Genomic DNA, 14883 nt, shown 5'->3' on the forward strand with positions numbered 1-14883 from the left:
CCAGTTCATGTTTAAGTTCAGTGAAGAACTCCTTGCATAATTTTCTACAAGGGTGATTTTGGCCTGCCCTGAAGACCTGTTGTAAATCTCCTTCCATAACTTTCTGTTGAACCCTGACACCCTCTCCCATGTCTGCCACCCACTTATGGTGGATGGCATTTTCTGCTGTGGCTCCCGGAACATGGAGCACTCTCCCAGGGGAAGGCCACCTGGCCACACCTGTCCTTATTCTGGGGTGAACAGTTACATTTTTTTCCTCTCCCAACAGACATTTTTGGAGGTAGCCTTTCAAACAGGAGAACTGACTACTATTGCATTTCCTCCCTTTCTAATTAGCGATTTTTGGACAACTTTAGATTAGCTTTGTATGTTATTTAATTCGGATCATTAATTTACTTTATTCTATTTTATTTGAACTCTTTTTATTAAGTTTTTTTAAGCTACCAATTCAAAGCGAAGTGATGAAAATGAAGGAGAAGAGACAGAGAACAGAGAAAAGGAGGAGAAGGGACAGAGAACAGAGAGAACGAGAAGGAGAAGGAGAAGGAAGAGACAGAGAACAGAGAGAAGGAGAAGGATAGATTTCAGCTGACAGCAGGGGAACAGATTTTGGTGATGGATTAGAACTGTCCTAATGGTACGGAAGGTTTGACAGACTGCTTCTGTATGTGTTGGGCTCTCCTTTGCTGGAAGCATTTGGCCAAAAGCCTGCCAGATTTCCATGGGTCAGGAATGCTTGTTTGCATCCTGTACTGAAACTCTTGTGCTGAGCAGGGTTTGGGCTGGATTAGGGATGGGCAAAAAGCTAAACCTCCACATGCTTTGGACTTCAGTCCCATTGCCTGGTTTGGCAGGGCCCTCTGAGAGCTGCAGTCCAAACCATCTGCCGATGCACCAGCAGCCCACCTCTCCACAGTCCATTTCCAGTGTATGATCCTGTGACATCACATCCTTCCAGGAAGCAGAGTAATGAGTAAAGCATTTTATAGGAGGATAACATGGGTGGAAACCAAGATTCCACGAAATGGTTCTGCCGTGTTCACTATAAAGTGCGCCAAACTGCTACACCTTTTAAAGCGTCACTTTTTCCACCTTGAGTATCTGGACTAGAAGGCAGAGTGTCACTCTCTGGAATAAAAATGTAAAATAAACTTGTGAGCTGCACCTTCATGCAGTTAATATTGAGAGTGAGTCTGGTGTAGTGTTTAGAGATTTGAACTGGGACTTGGAAAGTCTGGATTCTCCTCCCCATTCATCTGTGAAGCTCACCAGGTAATTTATTTTATTTTATTTATTTATTAAAACATTTTTATGCCGCCACATTCGCCGAAGCCTCGGGGCGGCTTACAACAATAGGGTGATGCCGGGCCATTCACTGAAGCTCAGCTTTCCCTACCTCTCAGGGTTGTTTTGAGAATATAATCGACTGGGACAAGACCATGGAAGCCATATTGGGTATTTTGAAAAGAGAGAGGAGAGGAGAGGAGAGGAAGGGTAAATGTATTAACAATTTACAATTATTAGGACCAGCCACGTATTTGACATTCTTCCATGTTTCTGCAGTTTCAGGTAGAAATTTATTATTGCACTGCAGTTTTATCCCACTTTTCTTCCTCTTGCCAAGAGCTCAAGGCCACTGAGAAGGTTCTCCTCCTCTCAGTTCTGTCTTCACAGCAACAACCCTGTGAGTAGGTCAGACTGAGAGTCTGTGACTAGCCCAGAATCACCCTGTGAGCTCCATTGAGAGGAGACTAGAACCCAGATCTCCTGAGTCCCAGTCCCGCGCTCTTACCCACTACGCCACACTGGCTCTGTGACGTGTGTCTCGGAGCCCAGGGACCTGACACATCCACCCCACATGGGATGCATCTATTACTCTGTCATGCAGGTTGGACTGCAGTGTTGAGTCGAAAGTATAAAGGAGGCCAGTGTGACATGGGCAGCCAAGTCAAAGGCAGTCTTGCAGGTAGGACATCACTGCCATTGGTAACGCAGGTCTTAGAGCCAAGCTACCAGAATGGCAGCACAGGTCAGAAGACTGAGATGAGGTCTCCAAACCAAGGCCGTAAAGGCCAGTAGAGCAGCAAGCATTTAAATCTGGCCTGTTTGGCATCCCTTCCCTGTCCTCTAGTTGACATCCTCCCATGCGTTTGATCACATATCTATACCGCCTAATGGACAAAGATTATAACCTGGCTGGTTACAAAGATTAAAACGTGAAAAATTCAGTCTATTATTATTCATTACTTTTTTATCCCACCTGGAGCTGAAGTTCGCTGGGTGTTGTGCAACATTTAAATCACCCATCCAGATTTCATCCAGACCTGATCCTGCTTAGCTTCCACGATTAGGCAGGATTAGACCCTTCAGGCTATATGGAAGCTATATAGCTTCTGGCAAAGTAGTGTAAAACTATTTTCATACAAAAGTATTAAACTATTGTGCACGATTCCAATGCAAACCCCCCCTTAAAAACCTTTCCATAAATTTCAAATATATTTCAAATGTCAGAGGAGTGTCATCACCTGGCATCTGGACAATGATAATATTGGGACCAGATCCTGTTATCTGAGGACCACTGCTGGGAAGACTTTCTCTCTTCTTATCATCTTGAGAACTTCCATCAGAAGAGCACTTGGAGAAGGCCCTCAAGTGGAGATTGCATTGTACAGCGGCGTTCGTACCAGGAGAGATGCTCCATCATGTATTAAAGTCACGTTCCCACATAGCAGCAAAACTGGGGAATGGTAGAGCTTTGGATGGGTCCTCATACGGATAGTGAACCGCACTGAGTTTTGTGGTCGGAGGTTCTGTAAGCTTGCCAAAATCCATTAATAGGATGTACACAGCACACAAAAGCGATGTTTGCTTTTTGTGTGCTAAGAAATCCAAGCAGTCCCTTGGGTTATTTTGAAAAGACCCAAACGCTCCATCCATTTGTAAGCCTTATCTAGATCCGATGGAGGATGACTGAGCGACTCCTCCATGGTCCAAACGTATCTTTAAAATGGAAACGTTGCTGCCCAAGCTTGTGGGCCATCGTGTCTGCAGAAATGCATCTAATGCATCATTTAATCTTCTCACAGACCTTGGCTGACTTGATAGGATGTCTTTTTAGAAGCATTTGCAGAGAAATGGGAGGCAAATTGTAGCTTGGGTTCCTTGTTTAGGGTTTGTCAAGCTGTGAATTAAAGTCCCGAGTTATGCATAAGTCACTGATGTGTTAATTTGGTAAAAGCCACGAATGAGAAGCTCATCTTTGTGACTGACAGATAGAGTATTAGCAGCCGTGTCTGTTTTGCTTGGCTTCCTTCTTTCTCCCTTGTAATTGCATCTAAAATTCACATACACAGAAAGCCAATCTCAGCTGTGGCGATTGGAGCCTATAGCTTTTTGCTTTCATATTTTGGTTCCTTAAAAATAAAATAAAATAAAATAAAATAAAATAAAATAAAATAAAATAAAATAAAATATACCTTCAGGCTTTGTACTCTCATGATGAACTGTTGCAAAGGGAAGAGAGTGCACATCAAAAATTGAGCTACACTAATTCAGGTTATTTTTCAAGTATGGATTTCATGATCAAATTGTTGGTGTTTGAGGGGGTCTTTTTTGCAGAAAAAAAATGTGTTTCCTGTGTATGTGCAGGGAAGCTCAAAGCACAGCAAATCACAGATCTAGACATTCTGAAATTATAAACATCTCAGACTTTTTTCTTTCATCAGCTGTAGCTTCTCCCCCCACCCCCATCTATCTTTGTGATTAAATGGTTTAGCCTTTATGGAAACACTGTGCTTTCTTTGCAGCTTATTTTGCAGGCATCAGGGCTGAGGATTCTTATCTTGCATTCAGGGCAAGACATGAGATGTAGATATTTAACATAAAATATAATTAAGCATTTTAATTAAAATAGAATAGCTTATATTTTTAAATACAAATTGCAATGTCATAAAAATATAAAGATATTTCTTGGTTAGCAGGGTCTCCCCTGTCTTCTGGCATTGAGAAGAGCCCAGATGGATCAAAGCAAGGGTCCATATTATCCAGTTTTCTGTTCGTACCAGAATGTGTGGCTTGTAATTCCTGGGTCAGCAGGTCTCTCCATCCACTGCATCTCCATCCAGGGCTCCACGGTGGCGACCCTGTTTGCAGACCAGATTTCAGCACCATGGATAGCACCCACTCAGCTTCTTTAAAGCAGAAAAGAAAAGCTGCAGTGGAAGAGCGGCTCTTCTCACATGCAATTCACCAGCCCCTGCCCTGGTCCACAAAGTGGCCAGTGAGCTGCCCGTGTGCATAGCAACAGGATTGTGGGATAATAGGATCGCAGAGCTGGAGGCTCCTTCACACTCACTCACATTGAAAGCCCCTGGCCAGGGGACCGCTTCCAGCACAGTGGCTTGGAAGAAAGCTCCCCATGCTGAAGAGGCCCTTCCACCCAGGAGTGGCCTTCCACCGCACTGCGGCTGGGTGCATAGAAAGTGCACTTTTCATCATGCTGGGCCAAACCCGGCACCTACTTTCATGAAAGTCCATCCTCCCTGAGAAAGAGACAGTGTTTCTTCTGCTCTGGCAGGGAGGAAGCAAATGCCTTGGCTTTTCTAAGGCAGCAAAAGAAGGGAGGACAGGATTCCATGGCATGGCATGCCATGATGCATGGGATTTGTTCAACACAATCTTTCTGTGTCCCATGTTTGCCAAGTGTCTCTCACGCCAGCACCTGCTCACTGACAGAGATTTGGCACTGCTTGGGCTATTTCTCATTAGTGCCAGGGATGTGTGAGAGATCAGATTTGTGGGTGGGAATTCGTCTGATTCCCCAAGTCAGCTGCCCAGACTCTGGTCTGCTTTGTAGCAGCCATGAGCCCTAGCGCCTGGTGAGCATCCTCATTATTTGTGCCGTGCTCCCCAGGAATAAAGCCCCGTGTGATGTTGTGCAAAGAGAGCACACTCTGTGTGACATGCAGCAGTCTTTTGTTGCATGTCACATGGAAGAAGGTTGCTGGTTGCACAGCTGGATCTCTGCGAGCATGTGCAGGATTCCTTGCGGCTTGGCTCACTTTCTGAGGATAGGCAAAGCATGAAAGGAGGTCTGCACACACTAGAGAGGGGCAGATCCCACAGAGTTTCTTCACAACACTGCTTAGTGTGACTGTGCAAATTCCTCCACGAGCAGAACAAATTAATCTACAAACACACAGGATCCTTGTGACTTAATAAAGTTGTGAAATCTGCAGGTCCAAATCACAGAAATTCAACCTCACTTGAAGCCATTGCAGATTTTTCTGGCATCCTACTTGCAAGTGGTTGGAATCAGCACGGCGAAGGGCCACTAGGATGGTGGCTGGTTTGCAGGGGAAGCCGTACGAGGAGAGACTGAGGGAGCTGGGTCTCTTCAGCCTGGAGAGGAGGAGACTCAGAGGGGACCTGTTAGCCACATACAGGTATGTGAGGGGGTGCCATGCAGAAGTGGGTCATGAACTTTTTTCCCCTGCAGTGGACGGCAGGATGCGTTCCAATGGAGCAAAGTTCCAGGAACCAAGATTTAAGGAGGATGCCAGGAAGTACTTCCTGGTTAGGACCCTGAGGGTATGGAATGGGCTTCCACAGGAGGTGGTTGAAGCCCCAACAGTGGGAGTGTTCAAGGACAGACTGGACATCCACATGGTAGGCCTGTCATCAGTGGAGCCGGCTGGAGCCGGGGGGGTCAGACTAGATGGCTCAGGAGGCCCCTTCTGACTCACTCTGTTTCTGTGTGTCTAAGTGTAGGAGTTGGGCAAAGGGCCTTCTTTTTGTTCATTTCTCTCTCAAAATGCACTTCTGTTACAGCATTGCCTCTTTGAAAGAGGTCAGGAGACAGAGTACTCGGAGGAGGGCCTTCTCTGCAGTGGCGCCCTGACTATGGTATGCGCTCCCTAGAGAGGTCCGCCTGGTGCCATCATTATACGCTTTTCGGCACCAGGTGGACCTCTCTAGGGAGCGCATTTTTTATTTGACCAATATTTTAACATATAGTAATTTTAATTGTGTTAGATTTATGTAATTTATTTTAAATAGGTTAGTAGTATTATGCTCGGTGTGGAACAGTTAATTTACTTATTGAGGATTGAAATAATGTTGTAAGCCATCCAGAGACGACAGTGAGGGACGGCCTACAGATTTTCTAAATAAATAAATAAATTGTGGAGCTTTCAATGCCCCAGCCTTTCCCAGAATGCCCAGGATAGCCTGCTATCTTCTAAGCATGCAGATACGTTGTGCTTGAAGAGCTTTGCACTAGTGGGAGAAAGAAAAGGGCCTTTAGCACTTGAATCCAGTGGCTGTGGGACCTTGTGCAGATGGCCAGCAGGCACCCCAGAGCTTCGCCTCCAGCTTCAGCAAAACGCTCCAAGGTTGGAGCTGTGACTTCGTGTGCAAAATGCTCTCCCCTTGTTCTCGGAGCTGGCACCGTTCTTTGCCAGTTGTCCATTTTCTGTGGCTCTCAGAAGATTGACTTTGCAGCTGGTGCAGGGAGGGGAGAAATGGAGCTCTGGTGATATAGGAGGAATCCGAGCAGCCCATGCTCCTCATAAGGAAAAACAAAGCAACATCTCCTCGGCTCTTCTACCTTCCCCACTCCCTGCTGACATCCTTATCATAGGAACAAAAGAGGATATGTTGGATCAGACCAAAGGTTTACCTAGACCAGCATTCCGTCCAGGTGGTAGCCAACCATGGAAGGCCTTGGCAATTATAGGCAGCCTATAAATACACGTATAAATATAAATGAATAAAAAACAGCTGCCTGCAATAAACACAGAACTCGGTCCTAGTCTCATTGTTCCTCTTTTCCCAGCACTTTTGCATTTTCCTTCTGAGTCTTCCTTTGTTGTTGTTAGTCACAAAGTCGTGCCTGACCCATCGCGACCCCATGGACAACATTCCTCCAGGCCTTCCTGTCCTCCACCATCCCCTGGAGTCCACTCACGCCGACTGCTTCCGTGACTCCATCCAGCCACCTCATCCTCTGCTGCCCCCTTCTTCTTTCACCATCAATTGTTCCCAGCATTAGGCTCTTCTCCAGGGAGTCCTTCGTTCTCATTAGGTGGCCACAAACTCTCCTGTTCCAGGGGCTGGTATTAGGTTCACCCCACCATTTACTTGGGAGGTACGTGCATCACTCTTTTTGCACACTATGGAGAGTTTCCCCAGAAGTCCTTAGAATGTCTGTGAACATTCCGTCGCCTCACAGGCCCTGAACCTACAGAAGTGAGCCATGCTAACAAGCAAGCTCTGCCCAACATATAGGCAACATTCTCTTGATAGTTACACACATATGAATGATTTTATGTTCCACAAACCTTTCTTTTAGATGGTATTCCATTTTCAAAGAACTCCTTGAAGCAACTCTTTCTGCAACACTGGATCTCCTGGTTGGAACATTAGCTGTGAACAAACCTTAAGATAAGCATTTGAAGGGAGAGGCAAACATTAACTCTTGACAATGGCTTCTTAGAGCCAATAGAGCAATATTCCCAGTAATACTCTAGGTCTAAATGTACTGCTGATATTTTAATGAAATCTGTCTGTCAACTCTTCCGACAGTTGCTATAAACAGCGACACGGTTTTCCAGGAGACGCCTGGCTGCCATGGACATTTCAGAGGCTTTCCACGGCAACCTAACGAAGACGGCACATCGTTCCTCCTCATCTGCATTAATTAGAGAGGCAGATGCATCACATAAATCATTAGAGTGCAATTAAAACTTGCCATTTGAATTCAAAGGGTTTAACAATCCCTCCCCACCCTCACAGATGGATAAAGAGGACTTCCCCCCCTTCTTCTTTCTTCCCTCTCCCCCCACCCCATCTTTACATTTCAAGCCACTCACTGATAAATTCAAGTCTCTTGTCAAAAAGTGCTTGGGGACGTAGCTGTGGCTGCCACGCCATCGGGAATGACTTGAGAAACAGCGAGGAAATCAAGTGCCTTCTTAGCACCCCTAAATAGGCTGATGCCTCTAACTCCTAAAACCATAACAGCTCACTGGTAATTTCTGTCATTCCTACAATATAGTTTTAGAAGAGATTTAAAAAATATGTATTGCTGCCATTTCCTCACATGCCACGTTTCACCTTCTCTATGCTCCTGTTTTGTAGCACTCTTTGCAGTTAAAATTGACTTCACTTCTTCAAATGACACATCTCTTTAAGCCTTATCAGTTCAAAGAAAGCTAATAAGCATAGCTAGGTTTAAAAGGATTAGCTTGGGTAGGAATTCTCAAATTTTTCAAACACCCTGGATCATATTTGCCATAGGAAGAGGAGAAATGGGGAGGGGAGATGCAGCCAACCTTCCTTAGAAACTCTCCTCTTTTCTCAGATGTGCATGCAATTAAGTCTTAAGAGGTCAAAGGCATGAGGACGCAACTCACACATCTGGGACAGGGCTCCTGCTAAAGAGCAGCCAACGCTGATAGGCATCTTGATTTGGATGGCTTTGAGAAAGTATAAATGCTGAGACCACAACAACGGTGTGTTGCTAAAATCTGGAATGCAGGCACCGATCACGGTCTTGCCATGGCTCTGAGGAGTCCCCCAAAGGAAGCCGCTCTGATGGCCCATGCTGGAGAATGCATTCTGGCCGTGTTCTTCTCCCACTGAAGAGACCTTCAGTGAATGGGCCCTTGGCGCTGATTTGGCATTATTACTACTCTGTAGTCAAAGCTTTCTGGGTGGTTTGTAGAGAATGAGGCACCCCGAACTGCTCTGCAATACAGCAAGGATGATCACAATGGTATATGATGGATGGAAAGAATTAATTCTCTAGCAGCTAGTGTGAAGAAGCCTAGGAGGGGTGACCGGATGAGGCCATGGTCCCTGCTGATCCAGCAGTTCCAATGCTTTGAAGATGTGAGCTCCAGCTTCGTCAGATCATTGCAGCATTAATGCACAATGGGAATCCCACACTAAAGGGCTGTCTCCTTCTGGGAATGCTGGGAAAAATGTACTGTGTGGTCCCTCTAAGCTTAATGTTTAGTGTGTTGTTGTTTAGTTGCAAAGTCGTGTCCAACCCATCACGACCCCATGGAGAACATCCCTCCAGGCTCTCCTGTCCTCCACCATCTCCCGGAGCCCACCCAAGCCCACACCCACCACCCCAGTGACCCCATCCAGCCACCTCATCCTCTGCCATCCCCTTCTCCTTTTGCCGTCAACCGTTCCCAGCATCAGGGTCTTCTCCAGTGAGTTGTTCCTTCTCATTAGATGGGCACAATATTTGAGTTTCATCTTCAGTATCTGGCCTTCTAAGTTTAGTGGGTGGGTCAAAGTAAATGTACAAGGTTAAAAGTATCCCCTGAACTGCTATGTTTCTGCAAGATTCCTCTTTTTATATGTGGGCAACGTTTGCAAAAGCATCATGCTTTGTTTTGCAAATTTTTGCAAGGCATTCCATGCTGCCACAAATACTTTTGAGGGGAACGCAACTTCTCATTAATGTGGATGGATCTGATCTTCCTGATCAGTCTGTATATGATCAGGCGTTTCTCTTGATGCGTGCAAAATTTTAGTATTGTCAACTAAGTTTCAGTCTCTCCACCACCTGAACAACTTTGGAATCTTCATATCTTCCCAACATCTTCTGGTAATCCAAGATTTCCAGTAGTTTTCAATGATTTACGGTTTCCACATTTCAGCTTATATTCTCTGTAACGGATTAATCTCCTCTACTTTAAAGTTCTTTGATGGGTTACTGATTCTTCTTTGTGTGTTGTTTATGTATTTATTGCATCTCCTGCTTGAGAGCAAGAAACGGGGTGCTTTTTCCAACAATACAATGTTATGAAGAATCTCCTGGATGATGTAGAACAGGGATTTCCAGTGACCCTACTCTCCAGAAACACTGTTCTTCTAGGCTGCAAGCCATGACAACATTCATATGTCGATGAGCAAGACTGGAATAACCCTCAAAATGCTGCTATTTCATCCTTCTCTCACCTTGGTTGACCACCTCCTCTGATGTTAATATAGATAACCTCTCCAACTATTTCCCAGGTGTCCTGGGCTGTTTACTTACAATTTCCTTACAATGTACCAGGAAACTTTGTCCCTGTCTATTAAGGACCATCTCAACCATACTGGAACTGTAGTAGCTATGGTCGTCACCCTCATGTACATATTGAGTGATTTGATGTAAATATGTTGTTGTTATGTGCTGATAAGTCATCTCTGACTTATGGTTATTCTACTCCAAAATGTCCTATCCTTGGCATACCTGCTTAGCTGTTCTAAATCCAAGGTTGTATCTTCTTTTATAAAGTCAATCCCTCTCGTATCTGGTCTTCCTTTTCTTCTGCCTTCAACCTTCCCTAGCATGATTGTCTTCTCCAAGGAGCCTTGCCTTCTGATGCTGTGTCAGGCAGCCTCAGTTTTGGCTTGATTTGTTCCAGGACCCACTTCTTCTTTCTGTCCGTCCCGGATATTCACAAAGATCTCCTCCAGCACCATGCTTTGAACACATCGATTTTCTTCCCGTCAGCTTTCTTCACTGTCCAACTATCACATCCATACATAGTGATCAGGAATACAATGGTGTGAATGATCTTGATACACCCTTCCATTTGATGATCTTTCTATACACATAGCTATATTCTGCACTTCACATGCCAATTGGCATTCCCAGGTCAGCTTAAAAAGTGAATTAAAAAGGGAGGGAGGGAGGAAGGGAGGGAGAGAACTTCAATATTATCCACACACCCCCTGATACCATAACAATAACATGGCGGCAGAACTCAAGAGACTGAAAGGTCTGATCAAGCTAAAGACTCCTAGCAACTTCAAAGCTTTGTTTGTTTTTTAAAGGCTGCAGAAATTCAAGAAAGCAAGGATTTGCCTGATGTTGGAATGAAAGCAAAATGTTTCCCTGGTGAGTTTCCCTTGGAGAGGACTCCACCAAGAAGGAGCCACCCGTGAGAACTGCCTACTTTGCCTCAGCTATTGGGAGTTCCCAAAGAAGATACACAAAGGAAGATTGGTCCAGAAAAGACAAAGGATCTAACAAATACCTGAGCCTCAAACCATGTAGACATCTTAAGCTCTGTAGATGTGTGCTCAGGTTATGAACTCCTGGGAAGGGAGGAATGAAAATTAAATGTGTATCCTGAAAGAACCCTTCAACAGGTATCTTATCATTGGTCCTTTCTCGTGAGATAAGTGAGATAGTAATACAGTAAAATGCATCTAAAGTAACACATGCCTTCTCCCGCAGCTGTTGAAGAGCAGCTAGTGTTCACCATCAATGCACCTTGAGTAGATCTTGGTAGAGTCTTGAGGGGCCAAATACAGATGTGGAAGATGCAATTTCTGGGTTTGCCAGTTGCCAATCTCAGGGATCGAAATTGCTTTGCTTGACACGAATCGTAAAGAGTCGGAATGGAGGTCCTTGAGGGAACGAAGTGACACATCTCCACCAAGGAAGAGTGCTACCAATAAGGAAGCATTCTCTGATTTGACTAGAGAAAAATGTCTCTCTTATTGAACAAAAGGAAAAGGAAGGAAGAAAAGGAGGGAGGGAGGGAGGGAGAATATGGCATTGTGACCCTGGCCAAAACTACCTCATGCATTAGTGTAACTGAGACTCTAGGACTTGCTCAGTCGGAATAGACTAAACACACGGCTGTCTCTAGCCACTTGAGAGAGAAAGAGAGAGAGAGAGAGAGAGAAAGAGGTGGGATAGCATCTTGCAGAATAGCTGCAATTACAAATGGAGGCCCTGGATGATTTTAAGGTAACATAACCATCACTTTTCGGATCCTGATGTGTTTACCAAATCATACGCCTGCGAGCTAATACATTTATTTTAAAACGTATTCAGAGCTTGGCGAGCTCCAGTGCCATTTTGGATGCTTCGTTTGTTTCGCTTCTCCTCACCCTCCCACTCTAAAACACTGTGCATCGTGCTGGGGCGCGGCAGCAATTGCCCAGACCCGTTCGCCTCCTTGCCGCGATCTCCCGTGAGTCCGATGGCATTGCTCACGCCTCAGCTGCCTGCTGCCTGCCATCAACGAAGCTGCAAGGCCATTGCAAGAATCTTTGCTTCCTGCCAGAGCCCTCACTGTGCCCTGAAAGCTTTTAGCAAAGCCCCACTCTTGACTCCTGAGCTGAATGCTGGTGGGAATCCACAGCTGCTGAAGTATGGAATGGAAGCAGCAGTTGGGAAGCGATGGATCTGAATTTTCTCACCTCCTACATACTATTAAAAACAAATAAAGAAACAAACAAATAAGTTATTTCCAACCTGTTTATGAAGACATCTGTGAATTTGGGTGACTTCTGATCAAAAGTAAAACCAAATGTAAACCAGCCCCCTTTTATTTTCCCAATAACTGTTAATATTATTGGATTTTATCTGGCCAGGGCGGCTTATTTTATACTGTAATTTTGTATTTTTAATTTAATGTTTATATTTTTGATTTATAATTATTTTAACTTATGGTTGTAAGCTGCCCTGAGGCTTCGGCGAATGGGGCAGCATAAAAAAGTTTTAATTAATAAATAAATAAATAAAATATTTTAACAGTTAATTGGTTTTATCCTTGTTTCTATCATTATTTATCAGATGCAGTGTGTTGTGTGTTGTTATGGGTTGCTTTGTTGTTGTTTTGGTAAGCCATCCAGAGACTTTAGAATTGGGATGGCATATAAAAACTTTAGATAGGTAGGTAGATAGATAGATAGATAGATAGATAGATAGATAGATAGATAGATAGATAGATTTCCTCACTTTTTCCAATTTTTCCAAGAGGAAAAAAGTCTGTTACTACTGCTGCGACTACTAGTAGTATGAAAAAGACCATGTTGCATCTGGCTGCCATGTAATTTCCAAAAATAAGGAGCCTGTCAGAAATAAAGAAGGGCCAACTTAAGTCAGCCACAACATTCGGGGATTCGGGTCCAGGCCTTTTAACAATGAAGCACTGAAAAAGCTGGGCCTAGAAGAGTCAGTCTGTTTCACTTCCTCTCATTTTATTTTTGCTTTCTAATTCTCAAATTCTTTCCATCCAATATAGGAGAGAAAAGGGTATTTGTTTCTGCAAATACCAGAAGAAGCAGAAGCAGATGAAGCAGGCGTTTCCACCCATCTCTAAAAAGTGAAAAGTGTGCTGGCTTTTCTTTTTTATAGAGCTTGAGATTTTAAACACCAGCTTTTGCCTTTGGCCTCTCCCATCACTGGGCAAAGGCCCCTGGAGGCACCTCCCAAATAAAATGCAGCCTTCTGGCTGGAAGAACCTTGAAACTTGGCCATCTGAGTGGGATGGGGTAACTTGCTGTCCCGATGGCCTTCATGGTCCCTTCCAACTCTACTATTCTATGAATTTATAATTCTACGATTCTATGATTCTGTCCCCCGTCGTTTGTGCCACTGCTCACAGCAGTGACTCTCCATGCTTTCAACAGGAGCCTTTCCAAAGTCAGCCTGGACATTCCAGGGACCAAACCTGGGGTTTGTCCAGGGAAAGCTGTTTCTCCAGCCACACATGTCCCAACAAATTTCTAGTGACAAATTGTGCCATTGCTTCAACACTTCCAAACCTTGCAAGACAGCATCACCTCAGCGGGATTGTGACCCTCAAAATGTCGCAGACTGAAAGGGACACTTCATCCTGTGCTATTATTTCCATGCAAGGGCTGCCTTTTGGTTCTTAAGTGTGGGAAACCTCACACAAGATGCCCGCTGCAGATACGGTGGCCCATCCATGGACTTGGCTACAGAACAATCAGAACAGCCCTCACAGCGCTGAATCGTTCAAAGTGGGGAAAATTCTCACTTGGGATACTTTTGGCTGGTTATGAGATCCCACCATGTTGGTGTATTATTTTTGGATCAAATGATTGGATGGGTTCCACTTGCATCTTATCTATCCCTATCGCTCCTTAATACTTTCTTAATCATGTCCAAACAATGAGGCACAGAAAATTGGAGGCAGCTGATGGTGGTGTCTCTCGCAAGTCAAACTTCAAAGGACAGAAACCTCCTGAGGATCCATGAGGTTATATTTACAGCCATATGAATAATGTTTCATGAAGGGCACTTAGTCCCCAGTTAATTGTAAAGTTAAACATAAATACAGTGTTCAGCTCATTATTAATTTGTTCTCCAAATCAGGAGATGTTCTTGGTGAGCCAAAGGACTTTTCATTAAGAACCTCCCACCTCTTCCCTCATGGATTATTTGAAATATAACCCTGTAAAATAAGGCCTTTGTTCTTTCCCCCAACACTCTGACCGGGGGCCAGGTCCTTTCCAGTTCTCCTGTTGAAAGTGTATGTAGAGAGTAAAGAACAATTTACCTATATTTCCAAATGAGACTGATATTACTTGAAGAAACCTCACGCTTCCATGGATGCTAGGCCAAGAAGCTCAAAAGGAGTCATTCACATAGTGCATCAAATTAGCTAGTGTGAAAAGCCATTTTCATTGAAAAACACCTCTTTTCCCTTCCCCAGAAGTTGGAAGTGGTGGGATGAATGGGTTGCTTTCTAACAGAGTTGTTCCAGATGTAAAGGATGAATGTTGCTCATTGGCTTATTCTTATTTCCATTACACCCATTAGCCAAAGCTCTTTCAGCAGTTTACAACAGCACATAAGTATACAATATGAACCACATGAAAACATCCAGAAAGATTATCATACAAAAATTTAAAACCAAATTTAAAGCACATATAAAGGAGTCCTTAAATAAAGTAAATTTTAAGATCTGTTTAAGCAGCTAACAATGTCTGAATAAACTAATTATTGCCCTGCGAAAGAGAACAGTCTTAACTCATCCCTGGAAATATACTAAGGTTGGTGCCAGGTAGACCTCAGTGGGGGACTCATTCCATTACTGAAGGGCCACTGCT

Source organism: Varanus komodoensis, unplaced genomic scaffold (genome assembly GCF_004798865.1).
Source record: "Varanus komodoensis strain SLA01 unplaced genomic scaffold, ASM479886v1 scaffold1, whole genome shotgun sequence".
Taxonomy (NCBI): Eukaryota; Metazoa; Chordata; class Lepidosauria; order Squamata; family Varanidae; genus Varanus; species Varanus komodoensis.